This window comes from Orbicella faveolata, unplaced genomic scaffold (assembly GCF_042242905.1).
Source record: "Orbicella faveolata isolate gen_17 unplaced genomic scaffold, um_ofav_v1 contig_3, whole genome shotgun sequence".
Classification (NCBI taxonomy): Eukaryota; Metazoa; Cnidaria; class Anthozoa; order Scleractinia; family Merulinidae; genus Orbicella; species Orbicella faveolata.
The window spans coordinates 8845812-8860249 of NW_028301558.1; the positions used below are offsets into that span (position 1 = coordinate 8845812).

Sequence of the window (14438 nt, forward strand, 5' to 3'; positions counted from 1 at the left end):
TTTCGCGCGAAAAGGTCTGCGGTGCGAACACGCGAGGGATTTCTGGCTTTTGTTTCACGCCGCACGTCGCCAAAAATAGGCGGTGTTCGCAGGTTACGATCATGACGGACGAAAAAAATTGTAAATGAAAGTCCTAAGTACAAGTGTTTCATGTGCTCATCGCTATGTTCAGCTATAAATGAGACAATATATATTTTCTCGAAATGACAAATTGTAAGCGTCAATCAAGGGCCAAACGCTTCCTACAGATTGTAATCAGGCCGGAAAGAGCGGCATTCAGAACTCGATGTCAACAAATCGAGCGAAGCTACTTGATTTCCTGGTTCCTTTATTAAGTTAAAATAGATATCTTCCTTCTCGACTGTAATTTTTTGAGTTGAAAGCTTCTAATAATTAACTTGAACTTTGAAGAGTCTTCAGCTACATAGAAAGTTGGTGCAAGCGTCGCCGGTATTTTTCGGCGTCCCTAAACAAAAGCCGGAAATCTGTATGTTTATTTGTGACATCTCCCACGACGGGATACAAAGATAAAAAACATTCCCTGATTGGACAAGTTTCAAAGGGCGAATTTGGCGCGAAAACGTCCTTGAAAATGGAACGGAAACGGTGATTGGCTAATTTCGTGAAAGGAATGTTGTTCGGATGTGAGCAGCCGTTTCTTTGGGGGGAGCGTTGCGTGACATCCCAAAAAACGGCTGCGGAGGAGACTAAAGCTTCGGCGGATAACAGAGTTATTGGTGGGTTTGACGTCCCTTAAATGGGTTTTCAATACTCAAACAATGTTCTTAAAGAATAGCCGTACAGGGGAGTCGTTTTCAGTCCGGAATATCGCGATATATTAGGACAGCTGTGATGCCACGAAACTCACGTTTCAACCAATGAGAGTGCGTGTTTTGGTTGGAGTGTTGTGTTTCACAACAAACCAAAAGATTCAAGATGGCGGACAAAGATAGTCGCGAGTACTTTCCAATGCCATGAATGCGGGCCTTCAGGAGGTATATATTTATCTCGAATTGAGTCAATAGTGTCCAAATTATAAAATAAAAGGAAAAATTGTGTTCGCCTTCCATGTCACAGACAATTCTGCCCAGATAATGATTATCCTCAGACTGAAGGAAGCACTTCGGAACGCAATGCGGGCCAAGTTTGACGAGCTGCAGTTATCATTCTTTGGAAAGAGACCGTACAATCGGTAAGCATCTTTATTCTACATTTTTCTAATCACAGAAATGATCGATATGAGAATTGAGGCTTTCCTCTTATCTGGGGATTATCGAGCCGAAATTGACAGCAGACGCGTGTTCTTATATGCCAGCAAAGATAAATTGATTTTGTCCAAAATGTTATACGAATTTTTGGCTAAATCGAAGAAATGAAATCATTATTAAAACAGAATTTTCAATAACGCATACGACTGAGAAATCCTTGTTCTGTTATACAAAATAAACTGTCATAACAAGTTTTAGTACAATATTTAGAAGATTTGTTTGTTTAAGTTCAAGCACGTTTTTAGTAATTATATTGCTTCGCGCGCAGAAATTTGCGTTGGGTGTTATAGCCACATCCAGTGACGAATATTAAATAGAGATGACTCAGCTTAAAGCAATCAATTGTTAGTGGTTTTAGGATCAGTGTAATCGGATTATACTTGGTAATTATCAAAGAATAATTGTAGCCCACGCTAAGGAAATTCGTATCAACCACAAGCGTTACGCGTTAGGAGATTAGAAAAGACCGCAGAGAAACAATAGTGAGCCTTAGCCAACTTAGGTTTGCGGCCGGACATACGTAGCCAAGGCTTTTACGTCAGTGATAATAAAATGTAGTGAATATTGTAATTTTAAGTCAGAACGATTAGAGCGATAAGATTGATCAGAACGAATGTACGAAAGAAGCTGCAATAAAGTGGAGAAAACGACAGATACAGTCCTAAGTATTTGTTGAACCAGCCACGGCGGGAGATTCCGCAAAATAAACTAAACTAGAAAAATGTATCCAGAATTTTAGTGTCACGGTTGTCAGATGCATGGATAGTCCGTATCAAGAAAACCGGCTCAACATTGATAACAATAGGCATTGTTATAAGACCTAAAATTGGTCTTATATGGTCATTTTGAACAATGGCGGTATAAGCTTCTAAATGCCCGCGGGAGTTTTTGAAATTTCCGATTACCATACGAGCGCGAAATTTAAACGATCGGAAAGACTGAATGGAAGACAAATTCTCCCGAGGGGAGATGGTATTGGTATAATCCTGTCGGTACAAATAGTTGCGGTGGGGTGGCTGGTAGGGTGACGGCAGTACACATGTATTTAAAAGTGAAAGTAAAAGCTGCCGACAAGTAAGGCATCTTTTTGCTTTAAAATTGCTCTAACCTGATAAACTCACCACGCGTGGGAGTGAAAGTGAAGTTCGCATTTGGCTAGATTGCGAACACGCTCTCTTTCGCTCTAAAACCCATAAGATCAGTGTAGGATGAACGCGAAAATAGCGAGCGCGATAATCGAGCGGCAAAGCTGCTCGCTTCGCGCTCCCGCTGTTTCCGCGTTCGACCCACGGATTGAAAAGCAGGAGGAGAGACTGCTTTCAGTCGAGCATTCGGCCACAGATTAATAGCTCTTAACAGCGCTTTGCCCACCCCCAAGTGCAGCTTAATTGTTCTGCCGAAAGTTTTCCGAATAACGGCGACGATTTTGGTTTGGCTTCGGACGAAGTCCCTCAGGGTTACCAAGAACAAAAGGCTATTCATTTTTGGTTAACGTGTGATGTTGAGCCGGAACAATAGACCATTTCTTGATAAGCAAAACTTCTGTTACTTTGTAAATCTGAAATTTCTCCATGTTGGTATTTATTTCAAATACTTTTTGTATCTACTTGTTGCTGTGCTAGTAAGAAGATACCTCTGATTTCTGATTTCCACATTCAAATTATGAAAACTTACATATAATTGCTGACTTTCACAAGTTATTTACCCAAAAATATCAAAATATAATTCCTGGACAGGTTGACAAGGGAGCATTTACAATCCATCCACATGTCCCAAGGTTTTATTATATATTTATTTAAAGTATACAAAGCAAATTCAGTCTTGAAAGTAAAATCCATTTTATTTTATTCACTCTTTAGGTACTCTCAAACTTGAATTTGCCTCTTAGCAGAATGCAGGACCTGAAACAAATCACAAGCACTTAGAGGATTATTACATTGCTTACAGATGTCAGTATTATTACAAATGTATTTTTCGTTTTAACATATGAATTTATTTTGAACGTAGTTACCACATTAGTCTCACTAAATAAGAGATTGCCCTCAAGTGGTCTGATAACTCTTATGTTTTCTATTTTTTATTACATATTCCTAACCAAACTGATATGTTTCCTGTTCACAACCAATTAATGTTTTGCATTAGTTTCACAATTAGTAATGTTCAACACTTGACACTACATTCCAAACTCTTGTACCTTTTCAGTCTTTGCGTTCATAAAAATTATTTTGCAAAAACATTACTTTCTGGTACATGCAAGCTTCATGGGGAGGTGAAAAGAATCATCATCTACTAGGAACAGCTACAGTGTGTATAGTTTTTAAAAAAATGCCAAAAAAAAAAAAAGAGTACAATGCCCCCTACAAACCTTAACTTACATGTTTGCATGGCCCTCAACGTCTGGTAAATGGGCACAAACAATCTTTCTACCCTTTGTGCCATTCCTTGGGATACTGACGGCGTCCATTTACAGGGAATCACTGCACTATCCCTGGCCTGTCTGTTTCGCTGCCACTTCTGTGCCGTAGGTGGTTTTCAACAGGCTGCTGGCTCTCCAGTGATAAAACTGGCGTGCGCATTCGGTGAATCACCACCAAAACAGAGACCTCCCAAATTTGTTTAAGCAGTTTCGTCCGCATACTTAGCGACGTCTTCTTTCCTCTCTTTTCCCTTTGTTTTTTCCCCAAAAATTCGGCAAAGTGCCTCGAGCAGTCGAGTATGCCCTTCCATGTACTTAAGCCGAGAGAGAAATTGAAAACAACTGTCATAAAAATGAAGGAACGATGCATTACTCAAGCCTTACAACAATAGCGGTTCAGATACACTTGTAACGCCTCAAATTCAAAGAGAGTTTACAAAATATCGGCGTTGTTTACAACCGTGTAATTTGGCATGATGAAACTTTAACAACACTAGAACCAGTAAAAAATATACACAGCTCAATGAAAAATACGTGAATACTAGAAAATAACGCGTACTCTTTACTAACCTTAATATTTGGCCACAAAATCGCGTCAACATAGTCGCTTGATACCAAAAAAACTCATTGATTAGAAGACAGTCAACATTCTCCCACTACCAAAATGGCCGCTTATTCTCCTTCTCAACGTTTGGTCGCAAAAAGTCCTGGACAATGCTGACCAGACTCTATGCGAGACTGGAAACAACATATTTTCTTTGTCCGCGTAGAAGGTCCGCCATTTTCCCTGCTAACAATAGCTTCATGACGTCACGACCGTTCTAATTTATCGGGATATTCCGGACTGGTTTTGTGCGGAGTAATGCGTAGTTTGCTGACTCGTGCTGTCGAAGCGTGGATCGTGTTGCTTCAGCTTAAGAATTGTCAAAAACAACAATGGGTATCCAGGCAAAGCACAAGATTGGTTCTGTATGAACCTTTTGCAAGGGGTTTAAAGACTGGTTGGATTTAAAGTGTAATTTGAATGAAATGGTAGAGGTGCATGTAAGTCGGGACCGTTTTAGTCACACTCACTTTGCGCCAACATGTGGCGCTTGTTAACTTTAGATTATAATTCGCAACGCGTCAGAGTAACTTTAGTAAATGGTTTGAGCCCATGAGTATCAGTAGTTCGTATAGTGTGATCGTCCGGTTGAGTGTAGTTCTAAAAAGAACTGTTGTTGGTGACTGACGTATAAGTACTTATAGCGGATCGATCGTGTTTTCGATGGACATGAGAACGTCGCTCTCACCAAGCGCGATCATAGATATGTTGGGAAGCGTACGAAGTCTCTGGTTTCTGTACACGGCGTAACAAGTTAGAAGATTGTCAAAGAAGGCCTCAATATTAATAACGGCATGTTTTCACAATGTGAAAGAGGCGAACTACTTCATGTAAGAACCCCTGACGAGTATATAGGTTATTAATTATTTTTAGTACCAGCCGTTTTCCAGTTATAATTAAATTTCAACCTGCGACCTGCAAAATATACCTGCTGCTTCAGCCCGCACTTCTGCTTAACATCAAAACTTACCTGTTTAAGATCTCCGAGCTTTTGTTCACGTTAAACACGTAAGACATACGTCGCAACGTAATGTTTACCCACGCACGAAATGTCATTTCAACTACTGTTCCTTCGATAACAATAAAGTAGGGATTCAAACAGAAACTCGCGGACTCTCTCTTAATCTCCTAATTGCCCACACTTCTGCTTAAAAGGCGAAGAAATCAAAACCTTTTTAAGAAAAGCGTTGGTTAATTTTCAATCATTAGATTCGTATGTAACCTTCTGACAACAACCCGCAATGTCTACACCCTGCTCGTTCGATTATTCGGTTTAAAGCTACGATCGCGTTTGGCGAAAATACGTATTTATCTCGTGATTTTTAGCCATTTAAGACGTCGTATTTGGGAAAGTGCTTACTTAAATGTTTACATCAACCAATACGGGACTGCGGACCGCGGTAGCAGTAGTTTACAATACTTATCTAATTTCAAAGTCAACCACTACGGGACTGCAGACCGCGGTAGTACGTCAGCTCTTCACATACCCTGTGTTTCGCGGGAAAAAAATTAAAAACCCAGCGCGCGTCAAAAATTATAGCGGAGCTCCGGCGGAGCCCCATACCCATATAGGGGAGAAAAGGAAACCCATGAATTGATTTTCTCATGGTTATCATGGCTAGCGGTATTGCTCGTGGGCGCGTACGCACGACGGCGACGACGACGACGACGACGGAGTCGCGCAAGATGGCGGCCATACTCCAGCTAATAGGTTGACAGAGACATGCACCCTCAGTTGGTAGCGGGTGAATGCCATTTTTCTTGGCGGGATTTTTAAAGAAAAACGATAGCGGAGGTTGATTTAATATTTTTAAGACAGGGTTGCGCTGAAGCAAAAGACAGAAAGCAAGAATTAACAGGCAAAGAAGTAGCGAAGAATATCGCGAAAAAGACTGAGCGGGCCAGCGCTGGGGAAGGAGGCGAAACAGTACTGAACAATGCCGTGAATTATAGCTAGTCAAGGGCTAGAGAAAGGAGGTGAAATAATACCGAACAATGCCGTGAACCAAAGCTAACGAGGGCTATAGAAAGGAGGCGAAAGTACCCGACAAATTGATTCAGAAGACTGCCGAACTCCCCATGGCCAAGTTCAAAATTCGCGCGAACGTGATGCTGTGCAGCCGTGCAAGAAAATTCAAAAGTCACCTGATTTGGTCAGGTGATGAACATTAGAGAAATCAAACGTACCCGAGTGTTTTAGAGAAATTGCAAAACACTAAACGTAGCGGAAAGAAGTGGTTGATTCGTTGATCTATCGAAAATATAACTTCAGTTTAGTCTTCACAACTTTTGCTGCAAGTTTCTGCCTGGAAGATTTACACTGGCCGAACTGAATTGCCAACTTGCGGTAAGTGACTTTTGTTGTTGCGTTTGGTATGAAAATTAACAAGTTTCCTCGGTGATATAAGCTTATTTTCAATTGGAATCCATTAAAAGTCTTCCTTATTTGAAGCCATGCTGTAAGAGATTTTAAAAATTGCATCGTTTTAATTTCGCTCGTCTCTAAACAATAACACGTGGGTCGCTTTGGAGGTTGCTGTAAGTTGTAAACAAATTATGTTTTCTATCGATTTTCGTCGTCAATTTAAGCTTATAACCTCACATCTAAAAATAAGCTTAACCAAAATCGTACTTGTAAACACGGCCGGGCGAGTTTTGAAGTTTTCTCTGATTTAGTTAGCACTGCCGCTTCGTAGACTGCTAAAATTTGTTCTTCTGTTGTTGAAAACTGAACCAAGAAAGGTCTACAAACCATTTTAAGCCGAAACGAACAGGATTTGCTAAATTTACCTTTGTTCCTATGTGAATATTTGCATATTGTGATTACAAAGTATGGAGATTTCCTCGTTTTGTTAGTTCAATTTATTCGGTTTGGCGAAATGCTTTTGTGAATTCCGAGGTTAAATTGGTTGAAGACTGGTAAAGCTACTGCCAATGAAATGACTGCATAGCTAAATTAAGCCGTCGGCAAAAATACAGACTCTCAGTAATATTCAAATTTAAGCGTGAATAATTTTGCAACTTTAACACCGCAAGCTTAAACGAATTTTCTTTACCCTCTCTTTTATTCGGTCACCGTTCATTGAAAAGGGATTTGCTGTTGATACTCGAGCTCAGATGTAGACGATTATGCATGGCAATCCTGTCTGCAAATGAAGCTCTGCTTTGATTTTGATTGGCTATTTCATGTTATTTGTGCCATTGCTTTTGGTTGGGGGTACATGGACCGTATTTTGTTAATAAGAGGTTATTCCCCAATGTGGTATTTACACTTAATATGGAAATGTTCCAAAAAAGTGAGATAGTACTAATTGACTCGGTAAATTGAACAGTGTAATAGAAGTTCTTGCCCTGACCATTTCTCAGTAATAAGAAGAACTTTTACATACATATATACACAATTTAGTTGGAGAGAGTGCTCTCCTATCTCCACTCTCTCTCTCTCTTTACTCTCTTCTTCACACTAATTTTTTATTTACTAACTTATTAAATGAATGTCACTGACTGTTTTCTTTGTTGTGCATGCATACTTTTTTGCTGGTCGAAGAAAGTTTCAGTTTCTTCCTGGCTGTACAGTTTCCTTTCTCCTGTCCTGTACCAATTTGTTTGTGATATAACTTCGTGAATTCTCTATTCTCCTTAAATTTTATCTCATCAGGTTGATAGAATGCACTCTCAGAGTGTTCCATCATTGTCTTCAGTCGCTACAATTTTCCGGAAAAAAGCAATAGTTTTCTTAATTTCCTTTTACTTTGTGTTAGGACTTTTTAGCCTGCCTGTAATTGGCCTATGGGCATTACGGGAGAATAATTTTCAAGTAAAGAATTACATTCGTTTTAGTGTTGAGTATTTTAAATTGTTATGAATTAGGCATTTCTTTTTATTTTTTATATTTTTTATTTTAGTCCCACGCAATGTTTTATGGTTTTACCGAGGTATACCATGTAAATGTAAATAATGCACTGGAATTGGCAAATCAGAGTGTGCATTATATCGGCTTTAAACACAAACCACATCTTATAGATGACTCATGTAAATGATATTTTTATTACAGAGAACTGGACAGGGCAAGAACTTCTCCTTCTTTTGTGAATTTATATATTAATTCCTCTCAGTGCTGTCAAAATGTCTCAGGAACCTTCATTTCTGATAATCTATTATTTTCCACCATACCTACAGCACAGAAGCTCACCAAATCCTAACTGATAACTAACATGTGTGTATCTCTAGCCTTTGCTGTGTGCTACATGTATATTCTGTTATCCTGCCTTAACTGCTAGGAAAAATTTTGGCAGAGCTGTTTCAACAGTTTCACTTAAATTGATTTCCAGTAACAGCGCTACATGTAGCAGTGTTATTGAGTGTGAACTTTATGGGGGATTTTAAATTTTTATTTTTTTATGATTACAGACGACAACAAAATATACATGTGTATACATAACCTGATGTTGGTGTTGGTTACAAACTGTAGTTCATAATAGTCATCCTATTACAGGTAAGGGGGAAAAGTTCAGAGAGTTTAGAACATTTCTTCCCCCAGCACACCTTCTGTCTATAGGTGCAATAATTGAGAGGTTATATATATGTACGAAGAGTAGTGTAAAGTTACTGTATAAACTTAGCATTAAAATCTGACATTTGAATGCCTCCTTTGCTAAAATTAGTCATGATTTAATTGTTATCACTCCCTGTGAATTCATAGAGATTCCAGAGGCAATTATAACCTAATGTGGAAGTCCTGTCTTCAAGTGAGGGAAAATGACACAAAAGAGTTACAATGAAAGTAAAGAGAATTGTGAATGTTGATATGGTGTACATTATACATCTTGTAAAGGCATTTGGTGAGTGCCAAAGGCATAACATTTCATGTATTGCTTTTTCAGGACAAATTATATAACAGTGACGTTTTAAAAGGTGTGATCAGAAAAATAATGAGTACATTGTCCAGGCAGCATCAGTTTATGGACAGCATATGCAGACGGTAAGAGGAACTGTAAGCACTACCATGTAAGTTAGTTTTATGCTTATGACTTCTTGTTCTTAAATTTTGTGTCATTTCATCACAAGAATAGGTAACGAAAGATGCAATAGTTGTTGCAATATATTTTTGAAGGAAAACTTATAAGTCTGCCTATGCTGGATAACAGCCATGTGTAAACTGAATGTGAAGCAAACAATATGTTAAATATGGGGCAACCCTAAAACCCAGAAACCGGAATCCGGAATCTGGAACCAAAAACTGGAATCCAGAAACTGGAAACCGGAATCCGCAAATCAAAGAAAATAAGTTCTTCAAGTACGCGAAAATTGTTTTGCTTAGCTTTTCGACTGTAAAAAGTAAGCTACCAAGTAAAAAGGACCTCAAACTTAACCTTTTTTGAAACAAAAATTCCCTGTCTGTTGAAATTGTGCAACCGTTATTTTTAGTGAGGGCTATGATTATGAGAATCTCAGTAAAGTGCATCTTAATTTTATTCCAAGCACCTTGAGAGTGTCTAAAATAAGCTTGCTGGTAATTGCCATTTTGTTTAATAAGTGATCTTCAATTTACCGGAAGTATAAATTTATCCTTTATGTCTAGTACATACTGAACAAGATAGAAAATGTCATAGAGAACAGGATATCCATCAGTGGCAGCCCCCTGTACATTGATGGTCACGCCCCCCAATTTCGAAGTCCAAGGGCTAACCCGTCTGGTCTAAATATGAAATTTGATTTTTCCAACAGATACGAGACCAATTCCAGATTAACACAATTTCCACACATACTGTGACAAATCAGCATTTCATATTCTTGGCGGCCATCATATTAAAACAATTTGTAGAAATGTTGCACACTTACTTCCGTCTGCTTCTCACTTGCTGACAGATCAGACCACATGCTGTTCAAAGATGCTAAAAGACTGCCAGAAACTCACTGCAATAGCCTATAATAGCTTGTTGTTAATGTGCTGCTCACCAGTCTTCTCAGAGCAATTTGATCTAGACAAGAACCGGGCTCTCACCAGGGCCAGCTTGAACAAAAGATGGGTAACTTAGCCTATGAGCAGGCTCTCGTGTTTGGGCTGGGGGTGTGATTGGCAAAGCCGCATGAAGGCTCTTGGTGACATGCCAATGCAGAAAAACACTAGACACCTATTTAGCCTGCTCAGACAATAGAGACAGATACTAGAGCCTGCTTGCAGGCTATGAGTAACTCTATCCACCCAAAAAATCAGTAACCCTGACTGGATAGTGATGTACCGAATGAATAGCTTTATGCAGCTTTTGAACAACGGGGCCAGATATATAGCTAAGGGTTGTTCAGAACTAGTCAATAATTTTTTAGCAATTACAGTCTGTGGCTGAAGTAAAGCCAAGAAAATAAATAACAACAAAATGATTTTTGCTCATATTTATTTATTAGACATTGCTGAAGTGAATTATTTCTATCATCATTCATAATATCTGGATTCCAGATTCTGGTTTTTGGTTCCGGATTCTGGATTCCAGATTCTGGATTCCGGATTTCGGTTTCCAAATTCAGTGTTTTAGGGTTGCCCCAGATGATGTATGTGCATATGTTAATCTTGAATAATCTGAAATTTCAGAGAGTTTAAAAATATCATATCATATCTGTGATGGTTCTGAGGTGGAGGGCTGTTACATGTACATGCAAATGTCTCATGCACGATTTTTCACTCATTATGATTCAGGTGCAAATAGTTTCTGTATCTGTTCATGTGCAACAATCTACACCAATATTTCAACCTAATAATGTACAGTGTATATTAATTAACCAAATTATGCTGTTTGTTTTTAGTTGGCCAGTGCTACTACATAGTAATGTGATGTTGAAGTGCACAAATTTACAAACATGCCCAGTGTCAACTTGTCAAATACATGTATATGAACTGGCCAGACAGTGTAGATTACAAAATTCTCTGAAAGGTAAGATGTTTCTTAAACATTATTTTGTAATTAATGATTTCTCAGACATTGTTTTCTTCAAGAAAAGATTCATACCCCACATGGAGGTTTTTTCTCTATTAGAGCTCTTGATTCCTGATACTTTAATTTGGAATTTCTAAAGACTGGCCGTGAATGGGTGTTGGGTGTGAATATCTTCTGGAACTGCACATTCATTCATTGAGTAGGCAAGAACATCAGTATTTATCCTGACAAACTCTGATTTTCTTCTGGAAGCTGAACTCATATACAGTTGTACAGTTATATGTACAACCAAACAGCCTGGATGACCCTGTGATTGGGACTGTGCACATTGTTGTAACCCTCAATGTTCCAGTTGCTTGTTTGAAGCAAATTGCATTTGCTCTCGAAAGCAAGTGGCGAAGTTCATAACAGTTATGTAAGTTTGCTTTGTATCTCAGGGCAGAGCCTGCCACAGTGAAAGTTGGAGTACCAACCCCTAGCATTTGATTCACTACTAACACTCAGTAAACAGCTAACAATGAAGTACACTGTATATCAAAGAAAGGAATTACATGCCTGTTCCTGTCAGTCAATATATGAACAGGTTACAGATGGGGAGCCTGTATTAAAACATCAAAGATTTTCAAAGCAACCATGGCCTGGTGAGATATTTCTGAGGTAATATAAATTTAAGGTCCTTATGATTGCTTATAGGCATTGATTTTTATTGTAAACAATATCTTACTGAGTGTATTTTTCTTGTGTGCTAATTGTTGGAGAACACAGAGGTCACTGTTATGACAGAGATATTAATTTGTGAAAAGTTCTATAAACAAATGCATCTGGGAACAAATTAATTTATCATGGATGCAGCTTCTGAGAGATCCCCAATATTAATGGAACATACACTGTTCATACAGTACATGTAAAAGAGTTTAGTAATTCATTACTTATGATTGTAATGCTTTGTTTGGTTTCTCTGTATTTACAGACAACTTGATGGGATTATAAATTCTGCACCAAGTTCATTGAATAAACTGACTTGGAGGTTCAGTTCTGCAACCCATCCTGTGTGTAGTAATATCATAGCTGCAACATTGTGACAGATACACTGCATTACATTATTAAGAAACACATATTAACTAATTATTTTTAAGTGCCTGTTAATTTAATCAGTTTTTCTTAGAGATAATTTACTCATGGTTTATTTAAATAATTGGCTTTTTGGCTTTAAAATGATATTTATTGAGCTTTTAAATCAATTTTGTGATAATCTGCATTGGACATGGCATAAATTGATATTTTGCCAACACGAAATGGAGAACTGGGTCTTAAGCAAAGTTGCAGGATTAGCATTTTTGTAGAAAGAAAGGGTTGAGAAATTTGTGACATTCTACAGACAGCCTTGCCATTCGCAATGTCCGATAAGGTTAATTTGTTCCATTCTGTTGTAGAAATAGTGTTCTCTAATTTATAAATTATTTCAATCTGTTGTTTAAACGATTGCCTTATAACCCCATGTCTGGCTTTGGTGCATGTAGGATATTGATGTATTTTTTATCCATTTTGCTGTAAATTATCTTAATTGATGTGTCAATCAAAACATATCTTGGATATGCTGGGCTCTTCTGACAAATGTACCTATGCCTCATAACCTTTGAGTGCATTTGGTTGTGTAGTGCAGACAAAATACATGTACATAGTATAACTTCCTCTTAGCTCACTGATAATTCTTGGTATAATTTAATCATAGCAAAATTAATCAATGGAACCCAATCGCAGCTTTTGTAGTCCACAATGCCAGTCGAGAAAAAGAACAAATCACATTGAAATTGAATAATAAAATTATTATTAGAAGCCTATGCAAGTATTCATGATCAGCAAAAAAAAAATATCGTAATTACCATTCATGCGAGGGTGATTTTGCTTATTGCAAACCCTTCCAGCAGGAGGAGACTCCATACAATAGTGAAGATGGCTAAATGTATCTTTGGGGACAAGTTAGAAAACAAAACTTTCCAACTTTTCACATATGTATACTGTTTTGGTATTTTTGTGAGATTTCATTTGGTAGAGATTCAGGGACTGAGTATATTGTAACCACTGCATTTCAATCAGTCCCCACAACAAAAAAATGTGTAAACTTCTTTTGTGTGGGAGTCCCCATGTTAACTAAGGAAGAATATAATGATTAATGACAATGCCTTGTCTTTCTGAATAAGGTAGGAAAGAACAAGAAATGCCACCAAAAAGCACAAAAGACAGTTCTGTTATGTGATCAAGATTTTTGGTAGCTTCCCAGAAATCCTTGAAATCGTGGCTCTATATTTCATAATCACACCATCTTACACCTCGATCTGCTGAAGTAATACTAGTTCCGGCTGAAACTATTAAATCATTCGCAATTTACCTAATACATGTTGGATTATTTTCATTAGTAACAACATTCCGAAAAATAACTGAGGAGCTCCGCTTTTAGGCTGGCCTAAATCTATATATTATTTTTTCACCAGAAAGTTAGCTCGGGACATATACATATTTATATTCGTTTGAATCGTCGATGAAATGACCTTTTTGGGGATATTTTTTCCTTTGGGGTCAACAAAATCCTCCGATTACAAAATCACGCCGAACCCACACGTTGCAAAAAAAATCTCTTCAAAACCCTGACTTCGAAGCGATATCTCACTTTAGTGTTAATAGCTACCACACATCGGTACAACGTGAATCTATTCCTTAACAATCCAGCTTTATCGTGTTAAAATTTCAGCGAAATCGAACAAAACCAGAATTAATTAGAATTTTTTTGCGACCTCACTTCCCAGACTTGACCTAACAAAGGACGCTACGGTCGCCCATAGCAACCGAAAAACACGGACATAACAAAGCCGACGTTTCGGCCAAAAAAACTCCAGAATTATCGCCTGAGAGCTTAAACTTGAATGGCAACATCTTTTTCGAACTTTTTTCAACTCATTTAGACGAAAGAATGGCCTCGGCAGGCTTCAAAAAAGACCAAGAGAAAAAACAGAACAGGACAGCATAACAAGCCGATAATATTTCACCGCGTGGCTTTCGGCACGAAAACGAAAATTCAGTTTACTTCTGGATAAATTCAGCCTTAGAAGCCAGCAACTGGTCCCAAATTACGTTCTGTATCCTTACAAATGTCCTGACTTCCATCTCCGAAAGATTTTGCCCCAATTTTGAGCAAATAAACATTTCGCCGAGAGCGACCG

At 38.2% G+C, this 14438-nt stretch overlaps 1 long non-coding RNA gene across 7 annotated transcripts; it reads left to right on the plus strand.

Annotated features, from left to right (window-relative positions):
* Positions 1-156: 156 nt before the first annotated feature.
* Positions 157-13613, plus strand: LOC149106269 (uncharacterized). Of its 7 annotated transcripts, none has more exons than XR_016209780.1 (7): positions 157-995; positions 1078-1192; positions 3128-6635; positions 8699-8783; positions 9172-9269; positions 11090-11877; positions 12191-13613. It is a non-coding gene; the product is annotated as an uncharacterized LOC149106269 (long non-coding RNA). The 7 variants fall into 7 exon arrangements; XR_016209784.1 differs by having other exon boundaries at positions 11090-11861; XR_016209781.1 differs by lacking the exon at positions 12191-13613 and adding an exon at positions 8991-9071 and having other exon boundaries at positions 11090-11837.
* The last annotated feature ends 825 nt before the right edge of the window (positions 13614-14438 follow it).